The sequence below is a fragment of the Pseudorca crassidens genome, chromosome 1 (genome assembly GCF_039906515.1).
Source record: "Pseudorca crassidens isolate mPseCra1 chromosome 1, mPseCra1.hap1, whole genome shotgun sequence".
Classification (NCBI taxonomy): domain Eukaryota; kingdom Metazoa; phylum Chordata; class Mammalia; order Artiodactyla; family Delphinidae; genus Pseudorca; species Pseudorca crassidens.
The window spans coordinates 132591002-132613007 of record NC_090296.1 but is presented as its reverse complement, the minus strand read 5'-3'; the positions used below and the strand labels follow the sequence as shown (position 1 = coordinate 132613007).

The following is a 22006-nucleotide window of genomic DNA, read 5'->3' as shown; positions in this document are numbered from 1 at the left end:
TCCCCTAAGGTCTGAAACAAGACAAGGAGGTTCACTCTCAACACTTCTATTTAACATTGTACTGGAGGTTCTAGCCAGTGCAATCAATCAAGAAAAAGAAATACAAGGTAACCAAATCAGAAAGGAAAAAGTAAAATTGTCTTAAGTCACAGACAGTATACCTCTATTATCATCTGTGTAGAAAATCTGATGGAATATGAAGAAAATCTCCTAGAATAAGTGAGTTGAACAAGGTTATAGAATATAAGAGCACTATACAAAAATTATATTCCTATACATTAGCAATGGACCTTCAAATTGAAATTAAAATACAATACTACATGCAATAGCATCAAAATATGAAATAAGGAATAAAGCTGCATTATTTATTTAAAGATGAATATGACTTGCACAACTAAAACTTCAAAACATAGCTGAGAGAAATTAAAGAAGACTTAAACATTTACCATGTCCATGGGTTGGAACACTCAATTCTCCACAAGTTGATCTATAGATTGAAAGCCTTCCCAATCCAAGTCCTTGCATTTCTTTTTTAAAATAGAAATCAACAAACTGTTTCTAAAGTGCATATGAAAATTCAAAGGACCTAGAACTCCCAAAACAACTTTGTAAAAGAACAAAGTCAGAGGACAAACACAACTTTTTATCAAGATTTATTATAAAGCTACAGTAACCAAGGCAGTTTGGTATTGCTGTCAAGATAGACAAATAGATGAATGGAATAGAATGGAGAGTCCAAAAATGGATGCCTGCATACATAAACAATTGATTGTTGACAAAGTTGCGAAGGCAATTCATAGTCTGTTCAACAAATGGTGCTATAACAACTGGATGTTCACGTGTAAAATCAAAACAAAACAAAATAAAAATCTTTGATCCATACCTCGCAGCATGTACAAGAATTAACTCAAAATGAAACATAGACCTCTATAAGAAAATCTTTGTGACCTTGGACTAGGCAAAGATTACATATATATGACATAAAAAAATTCATAAAAAGAATAAAATGACAAATTGGACTTCAAAAATTAAAAATGTCTGCTCTTCATAGAAACTGTGAAGAGGATAAAAAGACAAGTCATGGGCTGGGAGAAAATATTTACAAAATATGTATCTAATAAAGGACTTGTATCTTAAATATATAAAGAATTCTCAAAATTCAATAATAAGAAAACAAACAGCTCACTATAAAATAGGCAAAACATTTTAACACATATTTCATCAAAGAAGATATATCAGTAACAAATAGGCACATGAAAAGATGCTCAACATCACTTGTCATTAGGGAAATGCAGTGAGATACTACTCATAACAATTAAAATAACTAAAATTTAAAAGTCTGTCTTAAGTGCTGGTGTGGAGGTGGAACAACTAGAACTCTCATACGTGTTGGTAGGAATGTAAAATGGTACAACCACTATGGTAAACAGCTTGGTAGTTTCTTAGTAAGTTATGATCTGTCCATTTCACTCCTAGGAATTTACACAAAAGAAATGAAAGCATATATCCATACAAAGACTTATGTACAAATGTTCATAGGAATTTTCTTTCTAATAGCCCAAAACTAGAAACAACCCAAATGTCCATCAATAGTTAAATGGATAAACAAACTGGTATAGCTATATAATGAAATATTACTCAGCAATATAAAGGAACAGATATGCTACAACATGAATGAATCTCGAAATAGTTATGCTGGGCTTCCCTGGTGGCGCAGTGGTTGAGAGTCCGCCTGCCGATGCAGGGAACGCGGGTTCGTGCCCCGGTCTGGGAAGATCCCACATGCAGCGGAGCGGCTGGGCCCGTGAGCCATGGCCACTGAGCCTGCGCGTCTGGAGCCTGTGCTCCGCGATGGGAGAGGCCACAACAGTGAGAGGCCCGCGTACCGCAAAAAAAAAAAAAAAAAAAAAAAAAAAGTTATGCTAAGTCCAAGAAGCCAGACCAAAGAGAGTACATACCGTAAGAGTCTATTTATATAAAATTCTAGGAAATGAACATCAGTGTTTAGTGACTAGGTCAGTGGTTGTCTCAACCTGAAGGGCGTGAGATGGTGGAGTGGTGGGGCAAGGAGGAGATGTGGGGAGGAGTGGGATGGAGAGATTACAAAGAGGCATGAGGATATTTTGGGGGGTGATGGATATGTTCATTTTCTTGATTGTGGTGGTAGTTTCATGTGTGTATATACATTCATGTGTGTTTTTCAGATTGTGCACTTTTATGTCAATTAATAAAGCTGTTTTAAAAAACCATATATATGTATCAGCCTTTCAGAGATCCCTCCCCATTAACACTACTCCCCATGTGGATACTTCAAACTCCAATTCTATAATTTACTATGGATAACTTATTTAAAATTTCACCTTATTGTCATTCATTTATTTATTCATTCAACAAATATTTATTGGATTCCTATTATAAGCAATGCTAGAAGAGTGGGTAGTGGTAAGAACCCAGAAATGTGAACATTTTCTGTTGCTGCAACTCAGCTAGTTTGATTGAAAAGATTTCAGAGAACAAGGGCAGAGAAGAGAAAGCATCCCAAGTAGAGTGAATAATTAGCAAAGGCTCAGGGGTGTTAAGTGAAATGGGTATATGACTAACTGCTGGTGGTTCAGTTTGGCTGGTATGTTTGGGGGCTAGGGGTCATGGATGTAGAATAGCATTTTCCAAACCAATTTCTGTAGTTCACTAGAGTCACAAGACATTAATGCACAATCTATGACGGAAGGTTACTGCCAAAGATGACCAAATAAGCTGGGAAACACAAATATTGGTTCCACAAAAGAAGGGTTCTAGGATCAAATAAATAGATAAACATGAACAGGTTTCTTCACATTTTCTCAAAGGCTTTAATGTGGTGTAATTCCTTGTGAATATACTGCAGAGGGGTATAGTATGTAGCACTTTCCCTAACTTTTTTGACCATGAAATCTTCTTTTTCTAGAGAATCTATTAAATCTTATGCAAGCATATTTTGAGCATTGTTTGGGAGACCCTTGAGGTAGAGGAAAAATAGAAGGGTGAAGCAATGTTTAGAAGACATTGATCTCAGGCTAATAGTTTGACTGACTATTTGGCAGGTAGTGGTGAGCCCCTGAAGGTTTTCATCAGGAAAGAGAAATGAAAATGCTCCTATGAGACTAATCTGTAATTAGTAGACAAATATATTATAATGGAAACCACTGGAGGGAAAGTGATTTTCAAACTTCAGATATTCTAGTACCTTAACATATCTGTATTCTGCCTGCAATATTGTTAACTTTTTCTTTGAATCTGCACAGTTTTTAAAACCTTAAATACTTGCTTCAGCTTCATCCTAATAAACAATAAGTGACATTATGAGTTTGATGTTATATTTTCTCCTAATACACTTTAAAATAAAAACATACATATTAATATTTAAAGTGTTTGTGCTCCACCTAACATCACATTAAGCATCACGAAATGTAAGCACTACACACTTCAGGAATTTCTAAATTTGAGCAATGTTTCACGACCATTTTTAACCATGATCCATCACTCAAGAAGATTTCATCAAGTTTTACTTTCTATAGTTTATATTCTGACAAAGTAGGCATTTTCCCTAAAAATAAAATGAGAATATTCTATATGGTTCTTAAAACTTCCCCCAAGAAATTCTGATACTTCTTCAGTAAATGAATATGGTCCTGAAGCCATCTTCTTACCACAAGTTGAAAAAAATCACTGGGTGAGTATGTTACTGCAATTGTAGAGAATGAATTCAGGTGCATAGTAGCAGGGGGAAGGAAAGTGCAGGGAAGGGAGGGATGAGGGGGATTACGGAAAGGAATAATTATTGTAATTTGAGAGCTATTTGGATGTAAAAATTAAAGAAGGGGGACAATCAAGATGGACTCTTGATATTTTCAATCTGAGACTCTGGAATAGGGCTTGGCACATTTTGGCAATGGGACAAATCCTGCCCAGTCTGTTTTTATAACTAAAACTTTATTGGAACACAGCCCTGTTCATTCACTTACATGCCGTCTATGGCTGCTTTCACAATACAACAGCAGAGGTGAAGAGTTGTAACAAAAACCCTATGGCCCTCATGGCCTAAAATATTTACTATCTGTCTCTTCACAGAAAATGTTTACCAACTCTTAAAAATGGTGATGTCATGAACAGAAGTAGCGAGATAGAGAGCAATTGTCCTATTGATTAGACAATCAATTTGGTCTCAGCCAGATTGAATTTGAGGTTATGGAAGAAAGTTTATATATAATGTCTAATTTAGTAGTTAGAAACAGATCACTAGTTCTGAATGACACCTTTAAAGTTAATAATTTTTCCTTTTCTTTAAAAAAATTATAAATTATTCCATGCCTATTTCCAAATAAGATTTGAGATGGCTACAGGCAAGTGTTGAAGTGTGCCCTCTCCTTAATAATCCAAAATAGAGCTTTACATTTTCACCAGGAAGGAAGTAGGAGCTTTTCTTTTCTTCATAAAGCAATATAGAATGAAAATATCAAACATAGCAGGAAGGAACAAGCCTAAGGTCAAACTATGAGAAAGATACAGAGCCTGAACTATAATCCGGGCAAACCCCTCATTCCTGGGTAGCCCTTCAAAATGTGAAAAGCGAATCTTTCAGGTTCAACATCTAAGCTTTGCCTAAGCCGCACGGTACATCAGCTCCAATTCTAACATGACTTTTGGATGACTTTTTTTTTTATAATAAGCTCTTGCCCTATTGGCAAGATGAGACAAACAATTCAGTAGGTGCTGTGGTCTAGAGAAACAGCAGTAGCTTGGGATGGGGAATCTGAGATTCCAGAACCTGTGCTGTCCCAACTACTCATGTAATGTGGGAAATACCCAGAACAGATATTTACATAACACTTTATACTTTCACATATTTTATCTCATGTGGCCCTTACCATAACCATGTGAGGTACAGAGGCAGGTATGATTATCCCTATTTTATAAATGAGGACAATGAAGCTGAGAGATGTTCAATTACTTGCCCTATGTTGCATGGCCAGAATCAGGACCCTGGTCTTCTAATAATTTGGTGGTTTCCCATCACATCATTCACCCTTTCACTGACCACAATCTATAGTAGTAGGAATCGAATGCTTTTGCTTTGTAAACCTAAGAATGCAATTTTAAAGTAATCACATTTTAACAATCAGAAAATGCAATATCTTTACCAGATTTTACCACACTTTCTTATCTTCTGTTTAGGGGAAGCAGAGGTGAAATTTTAAAAGCTACATAAGTAATATGTCCTGCAGTATCTGCTATTCTGGGCCTCTAAACTTAGTGTTAAACTTTGAAATTGATTTTTCTTTTTCTTTTTCATTTTCTTTGCTCAACTTTTGGTTTGTTTCATGGTCTCTCTTAATAGTGAATCCTTAAAACAGAGGTTATAATCTGAGCACTCACATGTTGGATCTAATCCCTTTACTTCCCTTTTTTTTCCTTTTGGCCAGTTAAAAAGTTGAGCCATTATTTAAAAATTAGAAGTTTCACATAAAGATCTAGATTTCTAGATTTCTGGCTTCCTTTGAAGACACCTAACACTTGTCAACACTGGGCCTATGTCACCACAGGCAACAATTAGGTGGGGGAGGAGGTGAGAGGCAGCTGCCCCTGGAGGTAGGATGCACTCTCTAGTTTGCCAGTTGCCACTGCTATTTATTCCTGGACACAGAAGCAACAAAGTAGTTGCCATTTGTCATCCCTCCTGTGTTGTTGTTTTTCTCATTGTAGAAGAATAGGTCTCTGTATCCATACCTCTCTTTCAAAGTGCAAGGCTGACATAAAAGGATGTGATTTTCCTGGCCCATGCCACTAGCCACTCATTTCCTGAACTGAATTTAATCTAAAACATCTGATTATGATACACTAGTATTTTATAACACTAAGACAGAAACAACACTACCATTAAACTATGACTTACCATCGGTTGTAACATGAATTCCAGTTTCAGAGATGTTTAGATGCCAAAAGAAATGTGCATCTCTGAATCAATGAAATGAGGAATGTTATCAATACCTGCCTGGCTTCTGGAAGCATTTGAATCAGTGACCTTTCTTTAAATATGTGTCTGTTTCAATGTGTGTGGCACCATATAGTAACACCTTTAGCACAAAGACACACTTTTCAGTTCACTTACTTTGAGCTACCCGCTTATCATCAGTCACTTTTCTTTTCTTTGTAATAGCCATAGCTGGGATTTAAATTTTCAGTAGAAATCAGCCCAGGCCCACACATTACCCTCTTGGGCTGGGCTTCCCAGGCCTCTCAATCCACTGGCCCACAACTGCCAGTCAGACATACCCAATCAATTGATACTATTTCTTCTGCCAGACCTGCCCAGTAGAATGCTGAAGCACATGATCAGCACCAGATCAAAGTGGGAGGAAGTAGAGGTCTGAAGCAGGGTCTCAGTCTTCCATTTCCAAGAGGTGATATTCAAAAATTTAATAACTGGTATAGCAGGAGGACCAACTAATCCATATAGATGGCAACTATGCTGGAGCTGGGTTCTGAATGTCCCCTGCTGTTCCAGGTGTTAACCTTTGGGTGCTGACTTGTGGGGAGCTGTGGGGAGGCTTGAGGAGGTTACTGGCTCCTAGGAAATAACAACCATTATGACTGTATGAGAGTGTACTAGTTAAACACCAACTTTACCAATATGTAAGCTGAGGCATCAAAAAGCTGTGAAATTGAAAAACACCCTATAAAGATACAAAATACCAAAACTGAATGAAAAGGAAATAAAAAATCAGAATAGAATTATAACAAATAAATTAGTAACTGAAAATATTCATACAAAGTTAAACCCAGGCCCAGATAGCTTCATTTGTGAATTCTACTAAACCTTTCAAGAAAAGAATAATGTGTACCTTTTGCAAACTCTATCAGAAAAAAGAGGAGGAACCCTTTCCAACTTATTCTACTAAGCCAGTATTATCCTGATACTGAAGCCCATGTTATCCTGATACCAAAGCCAGACAAAGATAACCCATGAAAACAACAAACCAATACCCTTGATAAATATGGGCACAAAATAATCCTCAACAAAATATTAGCAAATGAAATCTAGTGACATATAAAAAGGATTATACCCTATGACTGAGGGAGATTCATCCCGGGAATGCAAATTTTTTTTAACATCTGAAATCATTAATGTACTACACCATATTAATAGAATAGTGGACAAAAACTGCATGATCATCTTGATAGCTGCAAAAAAATTATTTGGAAAAATCCAACACCCACTTATGATAAAAACTTCTTCAACCTGATAAAAGTCTTAATTTTAAAAATTTAAGGCTAACCTCACACTTAACACTGAATGTTTGCATGCTTTCTTCCTAAGGTTGGAAACAAGGCAAAGATGTTTACTCTCACCACTTGTATTCAAGGTTTTAACAGATGTTCTAGCCAGTGCAATAAGGCAAGGAAAAGAAATAAAAGGTATGCAGATCAGAAAGGAAGAAATAAAACTTTATTATTAGATGACATGATCTTCTGTGTAGAAAATCCTAAGGGATCCACACAGAAAAAAAATAAAATACAAAACAAAAACAACAGTAAAACCCTATTAGAACTACCAATTTCAGCAAGTTTGTAGGATACAAAAGAAACAAAAATTGTATTTCTGTCAATCTGAAAATGAAATTAAGAAAAATTTTCATTCACAATAGCATCAAAAAGAATAAAATACTTAGGATAAATTTAACAAAAAAGTACAAGACTTTCACTCTGGAAAACATTACTGAAAGAAGTCAAAGAAGATCTAAATAAATGGAGAGACATTCCATGTGCATGGACTAGAAGCCTTAATAATATTAAAACAGCAATACTCCCTAAATACTGATTTATAGATTTAATGTAATCTCTATCAAAATTCCAGCTGCCTTTTCCCCACCAGAATTTGACCTTAAATTCATATGGTAATGTAAGAGACCTAGAATAGCTAAAATGATATTGAAAAAGAAGAACAAACTTGGAGGAATCACACTTCCCATTTTAAAAAACTACAAAGCTACAACAGTCAAAAGAGTGTGGTGCTGACATAAGAACTGACATAGAGTTCAATGGGATAGAATTGAGAATCCAGTAATAAACACTTACATTTACTGTCAATTATTTTTTGACTAGCATGCCAAGATAAATCAATTAGGAAAAAATAGTCCTTTTAATAAATGGTGTTGAAACAATTGGAGAGGCAGATGCAAAAGAATGAAGTTAGAGCCTTACATCACACCATATACAAAAATTGACTCCAACTGGATCACAGACATAAAAGTAAGAGCTAAAACAATAAAACTTTCAGAAAACATAAAACTATGCATGAACTTGGGTTAGGCAAATATTCTTAGATACAACACCAAAGGCACAAGGGATAAAAGGAAAAAAATAGATAAATAGGACTCTATCAAATTAAAAACTATCGTTGCTCTAAAAGAAAACCCACAAAATGGGACAAAATATTTGCAAATATATCATATACCTGATAAAGGACTTTTATCTAGAATACACTTACAACTCAATAATAAGACAACACATAACCCAATTAAAAAATAGGCAAAAGATATTTTACAAAGATGATATATGAATGGCCAATAAGCACATGAAAAGGTACCATTATAAGTCATTAGGAAAATACAAATCAAAACTATAATGAGAACCACTTTACAACAACCAGAGTGACTATAAACAAAAAGACAGACATTTAGAGGTGTTGGTGAAGATCTGGAGAAGTTGGAACCCTCATTCAACACTGGTGGAATGTAAAATTATGCATTCACTTTAGAAAGCAGTTGCATAATTCTTCAAAAAGTTAAACACAGAGTTACTATATGACTCAGCAATTCCACTCCTAGGTATATACCCAAGAGAACTAAAAAGCACATTCACACAAAACCTTGTGAATATCTTCATAGCACTATTATTTACAATAGCTAAAAACTGAAAGCAATCCAAATGCTCATTAACTGGTGAGTGGATAAAACAAATGTGGTAGTATCCATATAATGGAATATTATTTTGCAATAAAAAGGAATGAGGAGGGAACTGATCAAGATGGTGGAGTAGGAGGACACAGAACTCACCTCCCCCCACAAATACATCAAAAATACATCTAAACGTGGACAACTCTCACTGAAAACTAACTGCAGACTGGCAAAAAGACTCCTGTACAACCATGGCTGTAAGAAAGATCCACACGGAATCAGGCAAGAAGAGAAGAGATGAGATCAGGTCAGTACCTGTGCCCCTGGGAGGAGGTTCAGAGGAAAAGGGAGATTACACAAGTAGAGATCCTCCCTGGGGAGTGAGTGGTTTGAGCAACATATTGGGTGCCCCGGCCTTGGGGTCTGACACAGGGAAGACAAGTCCCCATGACTGGTTGGAATGCCAGTGGGACTAACGGGAAGGCTGTGGGAAGCCTGAATTCCACTCACAAGTATCATGTGCCCACTTGATTGCTCCCAAGGCAGGGCAGAGGGAGCAGACTGAGGGCTGTGCAAGTGACTGGTTGGTTTCCCATGATTACTATGGTGTGCGCCACAGCCTGAGCCGAGTGAATATTGAAGTCCTGCTTGGGAGCTTAGCTGTGAGACACAGACTTGGCTCAGACCTGAAGCAGCATCTAGAGGGCAGGGGCAGCCACTGCTGGTGCTAAACATAGCTCATCAGAAAAGCCGTGTCTCTGACTGTGGCTGGACCACCACAGTTCACACTCCGACACATGCTGAGACCCCACGCAGGCCCTGCCTGCTCTGTGGTGCATCTATCTCCATACTAGGGCAGGGGTGGCTGAGGTTATGGGGAGAGCCCAGCTGTGAGAGACAAAGGAGTCTTGGGCCTGAGGTGGCATCTGAACAGGGCAGGGGCAGCCATCCTAGCTGCTTACACAGGCAACACATCAAAAGTAGTCCAGATCTCTGACCCCAGCTGGACTCACAGCCTGCGCCCTGACACATGTCGAGTGACCACACCAGCCCCTCTTGCTCAAGTACAGCTCCCCTCTGGGGCAGTGGTGCCAGTGCTGGGAGGGAGGAGAGCACACCCTTGAAGGGAACTGAGGCAGCTTGGGCCCGAGCCTCAGGGTTTCTGCTTCAGGAATTGACACCCACCCCCAACCCCAATATGGTGGTAAAAGCCACTGAGCAGAGGGGAAGCCTTGGCTCACACCTGGCTCTGGCTCTAGCCCCTCCATCTCCAGCCTCACCTTTTACCAAGGTGATAGCTGCCAGTTCACCTTGAGGAAAGACATGACTTGTGTTCACGCCAAATCCCGCTCTCCCACCAAGGCTACTGGGGACATGCAGACTGTATAGGGATGCTTCCACATAAGGACACCCCTTCAAGACTGCAATAGGTTACTATTTCACCTAATTTCATAGAAACAGAGAAAGTTAAGCAAAATGAGAGGACACAGGAATTTGTCATAATTGAAAGAGCAAGAGAAAACTCTTGAAAAAACAACTAAAGAAACAGATATGGGGGACTTATCTGGTGTGCAGTGGTTAACAATCTGCCTGCAAATGCAGGGGATGTGGGTTCGATCTCTGGTCCAGGAAGATTCCACATGCTGTGGAGCAACTAAGCCTGTGTACCACAACTACTGAGCCTGGAGCCCGCGAGCCACAACTACTGAGCCTGTGCATCACAACTACTGAAGCCTGCGTACCCTAGAGCCTGCGCACTGCAACTACTGAGTCCATGTGCTGCAACTACTGAAGCCCGCGTGCCCTAGGGCCCACAGGCTGCAACTACTGAGCCTGCATGCTGCAACTATTGAAGCCTGCACGCCTAGAGCCTGTGCTCTGCAACAAGAGAAGCCACATCAATGATAAGCCTGTGCACTGCAACTAAGAGTAGCCCCCACTCACCACAACTAGAGAAAGCCTGCATGCAGCAATGAAGACCCAACACAGTCAAAAAATAAAAAAGAAAGAAATAGATATAAACAATTCACCAGATAAAGAATTCAAAGCATTGGTAATAAGAATGCTAACTGAATAAAGAATAGATGAACACAGTAAGAATTTTAACACAGAACTAGAAAAATATAAAAAAGAACCTGTCAGAACTGAAGAGTAAAATAACAAATGAAACACACACTAGAAGGAATTAATAGGAGACTAGGTGATACAGAAGAATGCATAAGTGGAAGATAGAACAATTTAAGATAGAATAATGTAAATAGAATAGAATAATGTAAATCACCCAATCAAACAGCTAAAAGAAAAACAAATTCATAAAATGAGAACAGTTTAAGGGACCTTTGGGATAACATTAATGTTACCAATGTTTGCATTACAGGGTTCCCAGAAGGAGAAGAGAGAGTGAAGGGGGTTGAAATTTATTTCATGAAATTATAGCTGAAAACTTTCCAAACCTGAAGAAGTAAACAGATATTCAAGTACAGGAAGCACAGAGGGTCCCAAACAAGATGAACCCAAACAGACCTATACCAAGACATATCATAATTAAAATGGCAAAATTTAAAGAGAGAATTCTAAAGCAGCAGGAGAAAAACAAAGAGTCATATACAATGGAACCCCCATAAGACTAATCAGTTCATTTTTCTGAAGAAACTTTGCATGCCAGAAGGGAGTGGTGTGATGTATGAGTGGTGTGACATACTCAAAGTGCTGAAAGGGAAAAATCTGCACCCTAGGATACTCTACCCAGTAAGATTATCATTTAGAATTGAAGGAGAGATAAAGAACTTCTCAGACAAGCAAAAACTGAAAGAGTTTATCAATACTAAACCTACCCTAAAAGAAATGTTAAAAGGTCTTCTCTAAATGGAAAAGAAAAGGTTATAACAAGAAGTAAGAATCTATAGGAAAGGAAAAATACCACTAGTAAAGGCAAATGTATAGTGAAGACTGAGGATCAACCACTTAAATAAGGTAGTATGAAGATCAAGAGACAAAGAAATTGTAAAATCAACTATAATGACAATAATCAGTAAAGGGATAAAAATGAAGATGTAAACTATGACATCAAAACCCAAAATGTTGGGGTGGAGGGAGAGAAAAAACTGTAGATCTTGTAGAATGCATTTGAACTTAAAGGACTACCTTTTTAAAACAAGTAGATATAGTTATAGGTCAACATATATATAGGTAACCACAAATCAAAAACCTATAGTAGATACACAAAAACTAGAGAGAAAGGAATACAAGCCTACCAATAAAGAATATCATCAAACCACAAGGGAAGAAACAAAAAAAGAAGAAATAAACAGAGAACTACAAACACAACTGGAAAACAATTAATAAAGTGGAAATAAGTACATACCTATCAATGATTACTTTAAATGTCAATGGACTAAATGCTCCAATCAAAAGACATAGAGCGGCTGATGATAATAAAGCAAGATCCATCTATATGCTGCTTATAAGAGACTCACTTCAGAGCTAAAGACACACATAGACTTAAAGAGAGCAAATGGAAAAAGGTATTTCATGCAAATGGAAACAAGAAAGTGGAGACAGAAAAACTCGTATCAGACAAAATAGATTTAAAAACAAAGTCTATGACAAAAGACAAAGAAGGGTATTATATAATGATAAAGGGAAAAATACAAGAAGAGAATATTACACTTGTTAACACATATGCACCCAATATAGGAGCACCTAAATATACAAAGCAAATATTAACAGACATAAAGGGAGAAATTGACAATAATACAATAATAAGAGGGGATTTTAACACCCCCTTACATCAATGGACAGATCATCCAGACAGAAAATCAATAAGGCAGCAGTGGTCTTAAATGACACCACAGACAAGTTGGTCTTTAGAGATATCTACAGGACATTCCATCCCAAAACAGCAGAATACACATTCTTTTCAAGTGTGCAGGAAATGTTCTCCAGGATAGACCATATGCTAGGCCACAAAACAAGTTTCGACAAATTTAAGAGGACAGAAATTATCTCAAGCATTTTCCCAATCACAATGGTATGAAACTATAAATCAACTACAGGAAGAACAATGGGAAAAGCACAAGCATATGGAGACTAAACAATGTACTACTAAAAATCCAATGGATCAATGAAGAAGTCAAAAAGGAAATCAGAAAATACCCTGAGACAAATGAAAATGGAAACAAAACTTTCCAAAATCTACGGGATGCAACAAAAGCAGTTCTAAGAGTGAAGTTTATAGTGATACAAGCTTACCTCAAGAAACAAGAAAAATCTCAAAGCATCTAATTTCTCATCTAAAGGAATTAGAAAAAAAAAATGAAGCCCGAAGTCAGCAGGAACATGAAACTAATAAAGATCAGAGAGGAAATAAAATAGAGACAAAAATAGAAAAGATCAATGAAAGCAAGAACTATTTTTTTAAAAAAGATAAATAAAATTGATAAACCTTTAGCCATGGTCATCAAGAAGAAAAGAGAAAGGCCCCCAATAAACAAAGCAAGAAATGAAAGAAAAGAACAACTGCTATCAAAGAGATACAAAAAAATTTATGACACTAGTATGAACAGTTATATGCCAAAAAATTGGACAATCTAGAAGAAATGTACTAATTTCTAGAAACACACCTCCTGCTAAAACTGAAACAGGAAGAAATAGACAATCTACACAGACTGATCACTAGTAGAGATATTGAATTTGTAATAATAATTAAAAAAACCTCCCAACAAACCAAAGTCCAGGACTGAACGGCTTCACAGGGGTATTCTGCCAAACATATAAAGAAAAGCTAATACCCATCCTTCTTAAACTATTCCAAAAATTGAAGAGGAAAGAACACTCCCAAATTCATTCCTTGAGTCTCCCACTACCCTGATACCAAAACCAGACAAGGATAGTACAAAAAAGGAAAATTACAGGCTAATATATCTGATGAATATACATGCAAAAATCCTCAATAAAATAGTAGGAAACCAAATTCAACAATATATAAAAAGGATCATACACCATGACCAAGTGGAATTTGTTCCAGGGATGTAAGGATGGTTCAATATTTATAAATCAATCAATCTGATATACCACATTAATAAAAGAAAGAATAAAAATCACATGATAATCTCAATACACACAGAAAAAGCATTTGACAAAATTCAACATCCATTCATGATAAAAACTCTCATCAAGATTGTTATAGAGGTATCATATCTCAACATAATAAAGGCCATTTATGACAAACCCACAGCTAACATCATACTCATTGGTGAAAAGCTGAAAGTATTTCTTCTAAAATCAGCAACAAGACAAAGATGTCCACTCTCACCACTTTTATTTAACATAGTATCAGAAGCCCTAGGCATAGCAATCAGAGAGGAACAAGAAATAAAAGGCATCTAAACTGGAAGGGAAGAAGCAAAACTGTCACTATTTTCAGATGACATGATACTATACATAGAAAACCCTACAGTCTCCACCGAAAAAACTATTAGAACTAATAAGTGAATTGAGCAAAGTTGCATGACACAAGATTAATATACAGAAATCTGTTGCTTTTCTATATACTAATAATCAGAGAGAGAAAGCAAGAAAACAATCCCATTTAAAATTGCATCAAAAAGAATAAAATACATAGGAATAAACATAACCAAAAAGGTAAAAGACTTAAATTCTGAAAATTATAAAACCTTGATGAAGGAAATGGAAAGATATCTTGTGTTCCTGGATTCAAAGAATTGGTATTGTTAAAATGTCCATATTACCCAAAGCAATCTCCACAGTCAATGTAATTTCTATCAAAATACCCATGAAATTTTTATAGAACTAGAACAAATAATCCTAAAAATTATGTGGAACAACAAAAGACCCTAAATTGCCAAAGTAATCTTGAACAAACTGGAGAACAAACTGGAGTTATCACACTTCCTGACTTCAGACTACTACAAAGCTACAGGAATAAAAACAGCATGATACTGACACAGACACATAGATTAACGGAACAGAATAGAGAGCCCAGAAATAAACCCACACACTTATGGTCAATTAATCTAAGACAAAGGAGGCAAGAATATACAATGGAGAAAAGACAGTCTTTTCAGTAAGTGGTGCTGGCAAAACTGTACAGCTACATGTAAAAAAATGAGACAAGAACATTTCCTCACACCATACACAAAAATAAAGTGGATTAAAGACCTAAATGTAAGACCTGAAATCATAAAACTCCTAAAAGAGAACATAGGCAGAACATTCTTTGACATAAATTGTAGCAATATTGTTTTTGGATCTGTCTCCTCAAGCAAAAGAAGTAAAAGCAAAAATAAACAAATGGGACCTAATTAAACTTAAAAGCTTTTGCACAGCAAAGACAACCATTGACAAAATGAAAGACAACCTATTGAATGGGAGAAAATATTTGCACATGCTATGATCAATAAGGGGTTACTATCCAAAATATATAACCAGCTCACGTAACTCAATAACAAAAACAAACAACCCAACTAAAAAATGGTGAGAAGATCTGAATAGACATTTTTCCAAAGAAGACATACAGATGGCCAACAGGCACATGAAAAGATGCACATTACTAATCATCAGAAAAATGCATATCAAATACACATGAAATATCACCTCACACCTGTCAGAATGGCTATCATCAGAAAGACCACAAATAACAAATGTTGCAGGGATGCAGAGAAAAGGGAATCCTTATACATTATTGGCGAGAATAAATTTGTGCAGCCACTATGAAAAGCAGTATGGAGGTTCCTCAAAAAACTAAAAATAGAACTACCATATGATCCAGCAATAATTCCACTCATATATCTGAAGCAAATAAAACAAAATATACATTCACCCAATGTTCATAGCAGCATTATTTACAACAGCCAAGATTTGGAAGCAACCATCAACAGATGAATGTATAAAGAATATGTGAGATATATATATATATATATATATATATATATATATACACACACACACATACAATGGATTATTACTCAGCCATAAAAAATAATAAAATTCTGCCATTTGCAATAACATGGATGGACCTAGAGGGTATTATGCCTAGTGAAATAAGTCAGACAAAGACAAATACTTGTTATAACTTACATGTGGAATCTAAAAAAATAAAAGAATTGAATGAATATAACAAAATGGAATCAGACTCAGAGATATAGAGAACAAACTAATGGTTACCAGTGGGGAGAGGGAAGAGGGGAGGAGTGAGATAGGGGTATGGGGTTAAGAGATGCAAACTACTATGTATCAAACAAATAAGCAACAAGGTTATATTGTACAGCACAGAGAAATATAGCCATTATTTTGTAATAACTTTAAATGGAGTATATAATCTGTAAAAATATTGAATCACTATGTTGTATAGTTGAAACTAGTATAATGTTCTAAATCAACTATACTTCAATAAAAAAACAAAAGGAATGAAGGACTGACACATACTACAACATGGATAAACCTCAATAACATTATGCTGAGTGAAAGAAGCCAGATGTGAAATACCACATATTGTATGATTCCATTTGCATTAATGTATTAAATGTCCAGAAAAGGCAAATCTATAGAGACAGAAATTTTATTATTGATTGCCAGGGCTGGGGGTAGGAATGAGAAGTGCTTGCAAATGGGCATGAGGTATCTTTTTATAGTGATGGACATTTTCTAAAATTGGAATGTGGTGATAGTTACACAGCTCTGTAAATTTTCTAAAAAAATCATTGAGTTATATCCTTAAAGTGAGTGAATTTTATAGTATGTAAATTATACCTTACTAAAGCTGTTAAAAAATAGCTATGAAACCACCATGCAGTTTTATATGTAATTCTGACTTTTATACATCTTATAACTACAAGACTTTCATAAGATAGGGCAGCACTGATTCCCAAAGACAATATGGCACAGGCTCCAAAAATTTTGAAAATCAATCTTAACATTCTGGCTCTATGAATAGATGGGTCACATGGTATTATTGCCTGACACCTAATAGGCCTCAATAAATGTTTACTGGATGAACAATTAAACCATCTTTATAGTGTGATTTCCCCCCAAATGTATCATCTACCTGATAGATGAAACTCAGTTGATTAGGGCATTTTTTCTTAAGAAAACTGAAATAAATGAAATGCCGATATCCTCAGGGGAAAAGCTGATAAGAGCTTAGGTAGTCAGCATCAGTTAGGCTATAATGAGGTAAGACACTAACTCCTACATGCTACAGACTCACTTGATTTAGTAGGGGTGGAGATGGAGGTGGGGAGTGGGAGTGTCTGATCCACAGTCTTTCAGAGATCCAGGCTGACCAAGGTTTAACTGTACATCAACAGGAGTCATGGTAGACTAACAGAGATTGAAAAACTGTGTATGGGCTTTTCACTACCATTGCCCTTAAGTGACCCACCTCACTTCTGCTAATATTTCATTTGCTCCCTAATTCCAAAGAGGGCTAGATATCCAGGGGAGTAAATGGAATATTTGGCGAGCAATGCAGTCTGCCACATTTGTCATCAGGGGACTTTGTCTCAGGATTCTTTTCCACAGCTAGAGATAACCTCCTTCTCCATCTATCCGATTAGGAACCACTGATCAGCTAGTGGGAACCTGCTGTATAGCACAGGGAGCTCAGCTTGGTGCTCTGTGATGACCTAGATGGGTGGGATGCGGGGGTGGGGGGTGTGGGTGGGAGGTCCAAGAGGGAGAGGATATATGTATACATATAGCTGAGTCACTTTGTTGTACAGCAGAAACTAACACAACATTGTAAAGCAATTATACTCCAATTAAAAAAAAATTTTAAATAGATGAACTTCAGGTTCTTTGAAGCAAATTTTGAAGCAGGAGACAAATACCCTGCTTGGTATCCCTGAAGCTTTTTTGGGAGGAGATGGTTCTTGATTCACCTTTTTTTGCCCAACACTGAGGATATCATCTGGTACATGGTAGCAGCTCACTGAGGTATGGAACTGAGTTTTGTCTCAGAGAAACAGATCAGGTGAAAGCCTACAGTCTGAGTACAAATATCTCCCATCTTCCCATGGTGTTCTTCAGTCACAACTTTTTTTTTTTTGGTTGAAATTCCTTCAATTCGTTAAATAGAAACAAGAAACCGTTAAATTCTGAGGGCAAAGGAGCAAGAACTGATGCAATGTAAACAATTACTTTTACTGTTTTATTACACCACAACTAACACCTCATCTAATAAAATTTATATTTGTAGTGTTTAACAAAAAATAAGCTCAATCCTTCAGAAGAGTAGAAAGAAATGCATCAAGATTTATATTATTCAACCATATGAAGGTATTTGGAGAAAATGTCTTATGAGGCTGTTACCAATCTGCACTCCATTATTTATAGTATTTAGCCCCTTAGCTTCTGGTCTCTGTTCTTGCAATGTCAGTTTTATCTTTTACAAATATTACTTTAAAACACAAGACCAAACTCCTTAATTCTGGCAATTTTGACTTTTCGTGTAACTTTTCATGCTTTTTAAAAATTTTTTATTATACCAAGGTCCCCAAATGAAGCTTTTGCTGCGTCAGAGCTAATTATTCTCTATTCTTTAGGCTGCACATATTTGCTAACAACTCTCCCACTACCCGGGATGCCATTTCTTTTCTTTTCTATCTACTGAAAGTTTGCTCATTGCTGAAGCTCAAAATGTGTCTTAACCCTACTGTGAAACTCTCCCTGAATATTTCTGCTCACACTGATCTGAGCACCTGAAGCATCTAGGGTCTACAGCAGTCATCTATGCACCAAAAACTATCCAGAAGTCTTCATTTAAACTTTTTGCGTCTCTTTCTCCCAGCTAGAGTATGAGCTTCTTGAGAGACTGTATTTTATTACTTTATATCCCCATATATGGATTAACAGAGGACCCTCAAGAAATATTTATTGCATACCTACTCTGAGTTAGGCCTTGTAGAGGTATAGATGTGCTACTAGGTATTATATTTACTAGCTGAATTAATGTTTGAAGAATCTTTAAGATGCTATATTTTGGAATTTTTTATTGGGCTGGATTTTTTTTAAATGTTGCTATTTCAAATATGTTTTAATATACATTATCCTCATTTATCAGTATTTCCTGAACTTTTATATTTTAGTTTTAGTGAAAATATCACTTTTGAAAGTATAAATGCTGGATTTCATTTTTGAGAATTTATCCTTACATTCATTACCTACTGATTCTGTTTCATACACCAATATTATGTTTTCCTTTGTTGTTAGCAGATCTGTCCCTGGATCTCCGAATCTACAAATATACACAAAACTTGGGTCCAAAGATGATGATAATTTTCTCTTATATCTTTTAACAGCTGGATTGTCTATTATGCTAGGTAAGACAATATACATACAAAAATATTCATTTCCTCTGATAATTACAATAATATTACTGTGTTCCTTTAAATCCATATTAAAGCAACAAAACCCCACAGCTTCTTGGAGTATAAAATAATCTATTATTAATCTTACTACCTTTTTCCCTTTACCATTCAAAAATCCATTACTGATCTGCGAATAATGTTCTTTCTAAAAACACCCTCTGAAACTCTCTTCATGCCACTCTTACATTATGCCAGCATTTTATCTGCTTTTCCTTTGACACTTACTCCTTTAAAACTAGCAAAAAAAAAAATCAGAAAAGTTTAACTCTTACATCTCTCACTGTGTTGTAAAATCCTTTGTCAAATACTCGATGTGCTTGAGAGGTTGTCCGTTTCTTTTTCGATCGAATTACACAATGTCCCGGCAGCCTGATTTATCAGTTTGGTCCACGCTGTATCAGTTTGGTGATTCTTTGTACAGATTGATAACCAGAAAAAGTCTAAAGTAGGGCAATTCCAGACTAAATTGGCGCAGCCTTTTCCCATAAAGCAACGTAGTATCTCACAAAATTCCAGGGAGAATGAATGATAGAGCATGCACCAATAGGGAGTGGAGAAGAGTGTTTTATCTAAGTTTGCAACCCAATCCTTGGGAGCCAGAGGTGGGAATTTTAAAATGGGGCTGTCCTTTCCTTGGAATTTTCTTAAAGTGGTATCGCTGCCTGATGATGTTAAAGTTTGCCAAAGATTGTCCAATCACTAGTTTGTATTAGAGGATTCCCCCCCCTTTTTTTTAAAGACCTTTTTGATGTGGACTTTTTTTCTTTTTTTAAAGTCTTTGTTGAATTTGTTATAATATTGCTTCTGTTTTATATTTTGGTTTTTTGGCCAGGAGGCCTGTGGTATCTCAGCTCCCCCACCAGGGATAGAACCCACACCCCCTGCACTGGAAAGGGAAGTCTTAACCACTGGTCTGCCAGGGAAGTCCCTCCCCCTTGTTCTGAGGGAGGCAAATTGTGAAACTGACACTTGACAAATTTAGAGAACTTTAAAGAGTGGCCATAGGATAACATACTAATACGAAGAATCACATGGCTACTTTTGTGTCAGTTTCAGAGGGCAGAAGTTGTTTTAAGATGATTCATTTTTCATGATCAAATATCAGATGTCAAATTAATGCATTAAAATATTTCGTTTTTTAAGAAATGAAAACTAAGAGACTAACATTGATTACTTTTTAAAAATTGTTCTATCTATAGTTGCCTTTTTGTATGTGTGACTCTTCAATATTAGGAGCAAATATATATTATTTGGGTTGATCTTTAATAACCGAAAGATTTTTGTTTTTACATAAACTGAGGATTTCCTCATTTTAAGTCTAGCAAAAAAGTTCTAAGTACTACAAATTCTTAAGTATTTGGAAACCTGTATAAAAGGTCTTAGAAGTACATGACATATACCATCTATATACTTCAGTAACTTCTGAAGACCAGGTTTACTAAATAGATAATTGGTAAGTATTTCATTATAACTCATACTTTGTTTTGAGATAGGTCTTATTTTTATTTAATATAACTCTGCTTTCTAGGTTATTTACCTCTAACAGTAATTTACCTCTAACAGTAAACCAACGTAAATCTATAAAGTCAGGGTATCTTGACAATGAACTGCTACATTATAATCAACATCAAGCTTGCCAAAGAACAATAAATGACAGTATCTATAAAGTCAGGATATCTTGACAATGAACTGCTACATTATAATCAACATCAAGCTTGCCAAAGAACAATAACAGTAGTTTCATGAGAGGAAATTTTTAAAAAACTTCATTTCAGAAGAAAAGTTGTCACGTTAACAAGCAAGGTACTTAAAAAAATATTTTTTTGCTGTTCCTTAACAATGCTTTTTTTTTTCTTTTTACCATCATAAAGGTCTCTTCCTTTGACGACTCCTTCTGCTGACATAGGAAATTCCGTCCTGAAGAAATATTTATTGATGGCCTACTCAGTCATGCTAGGAACTGCCAGAATATTTAACTTACAAAGTTGTTATTGTTGTTTTAACGATTGTTTCTCACAGCTGTTATTGTCGTTTTAACGATTGTTTCTCACAGCAGACCTACGGCATTTCAAGAGCAGAGACTAGGTTACTGCCTCACTCTTGGAACGAACCTGCCAGCGTGCAGTGACTTCTTTTATACTGGGCTTAAGCTCACTACTTGATTACTAACCTTGGCCATATTACATAAACCTACCTGACCTAAGTTTTTCATCCGTCAAACGAGTATAGTAATAGTACCTGTGTCATAGGATTGTTGTGAGGGTTGAGATAACCTATGCACAGATCTTAGAACGCTGCCTGGTATACAGTAAAGCGACTGGGTGTTATTACTGTTGTAATTTCTCAACGTATGCATTGAACGAGAGGACGAGTGCGTCAGTGAATGCATGAATGAAAGAACTGATCAGTTACTGACGGTCCCTGAAGCTGCAGCCGGCTAAACTACCCCCTCAAAATTCTGAGCAAAGAGCTGATCTCAACAACAAACCCGGAAGCCGGAGCCGGAAGCAAAGACAGGGCCAAGGGCGGGGCCAAGTCATGGAGAAGCCACATTGTTGGCCAATAGGCACATCGCTTGGAAAACAAGCCTCTCGTGCGATCTATCGTAAAAACCGCGAGAACGGTGGAGCATTATCGCGAGGTTTCGTCTTCCTCTCCTCCGCTCTGTCTTCCCCCAACCCTCTG

The 22006-nt window shown here is 36.5% G+C and overlaps 1 protein-coding gene across 3 annotated transcripts in view; it reads right to left on the bottom strand.

Moving 5' to 3' along the window:
- TTC23 (tetratricopeptide repeat domain 23) overlaps nt 1-19872 on the bottom strand; it is a 114589-nt gene extending 94717 nt beyond the window's left edge. Inside the window, exons 1-2 of one of the 3 annotated variants that reach the window (XM_067755972.1) lie at nt 19594-19872; nt 17834-18011 (exon numbers count right to left, since the gene is read on the bottom strand). The gene's annotated coding sequence lies outside the window, so the exon portion shown is untranslated. The remainder of the gene's footprint in view (nt 1-17833; nt 18012-19593) is intronic. The other 2 variants (XM_067755983.1, XM_067755962.1) reach the window with 2 other exon arrangements.
- Between the last annotated feature and the right edge of the window lie 2134 nt (nt 19873-22006).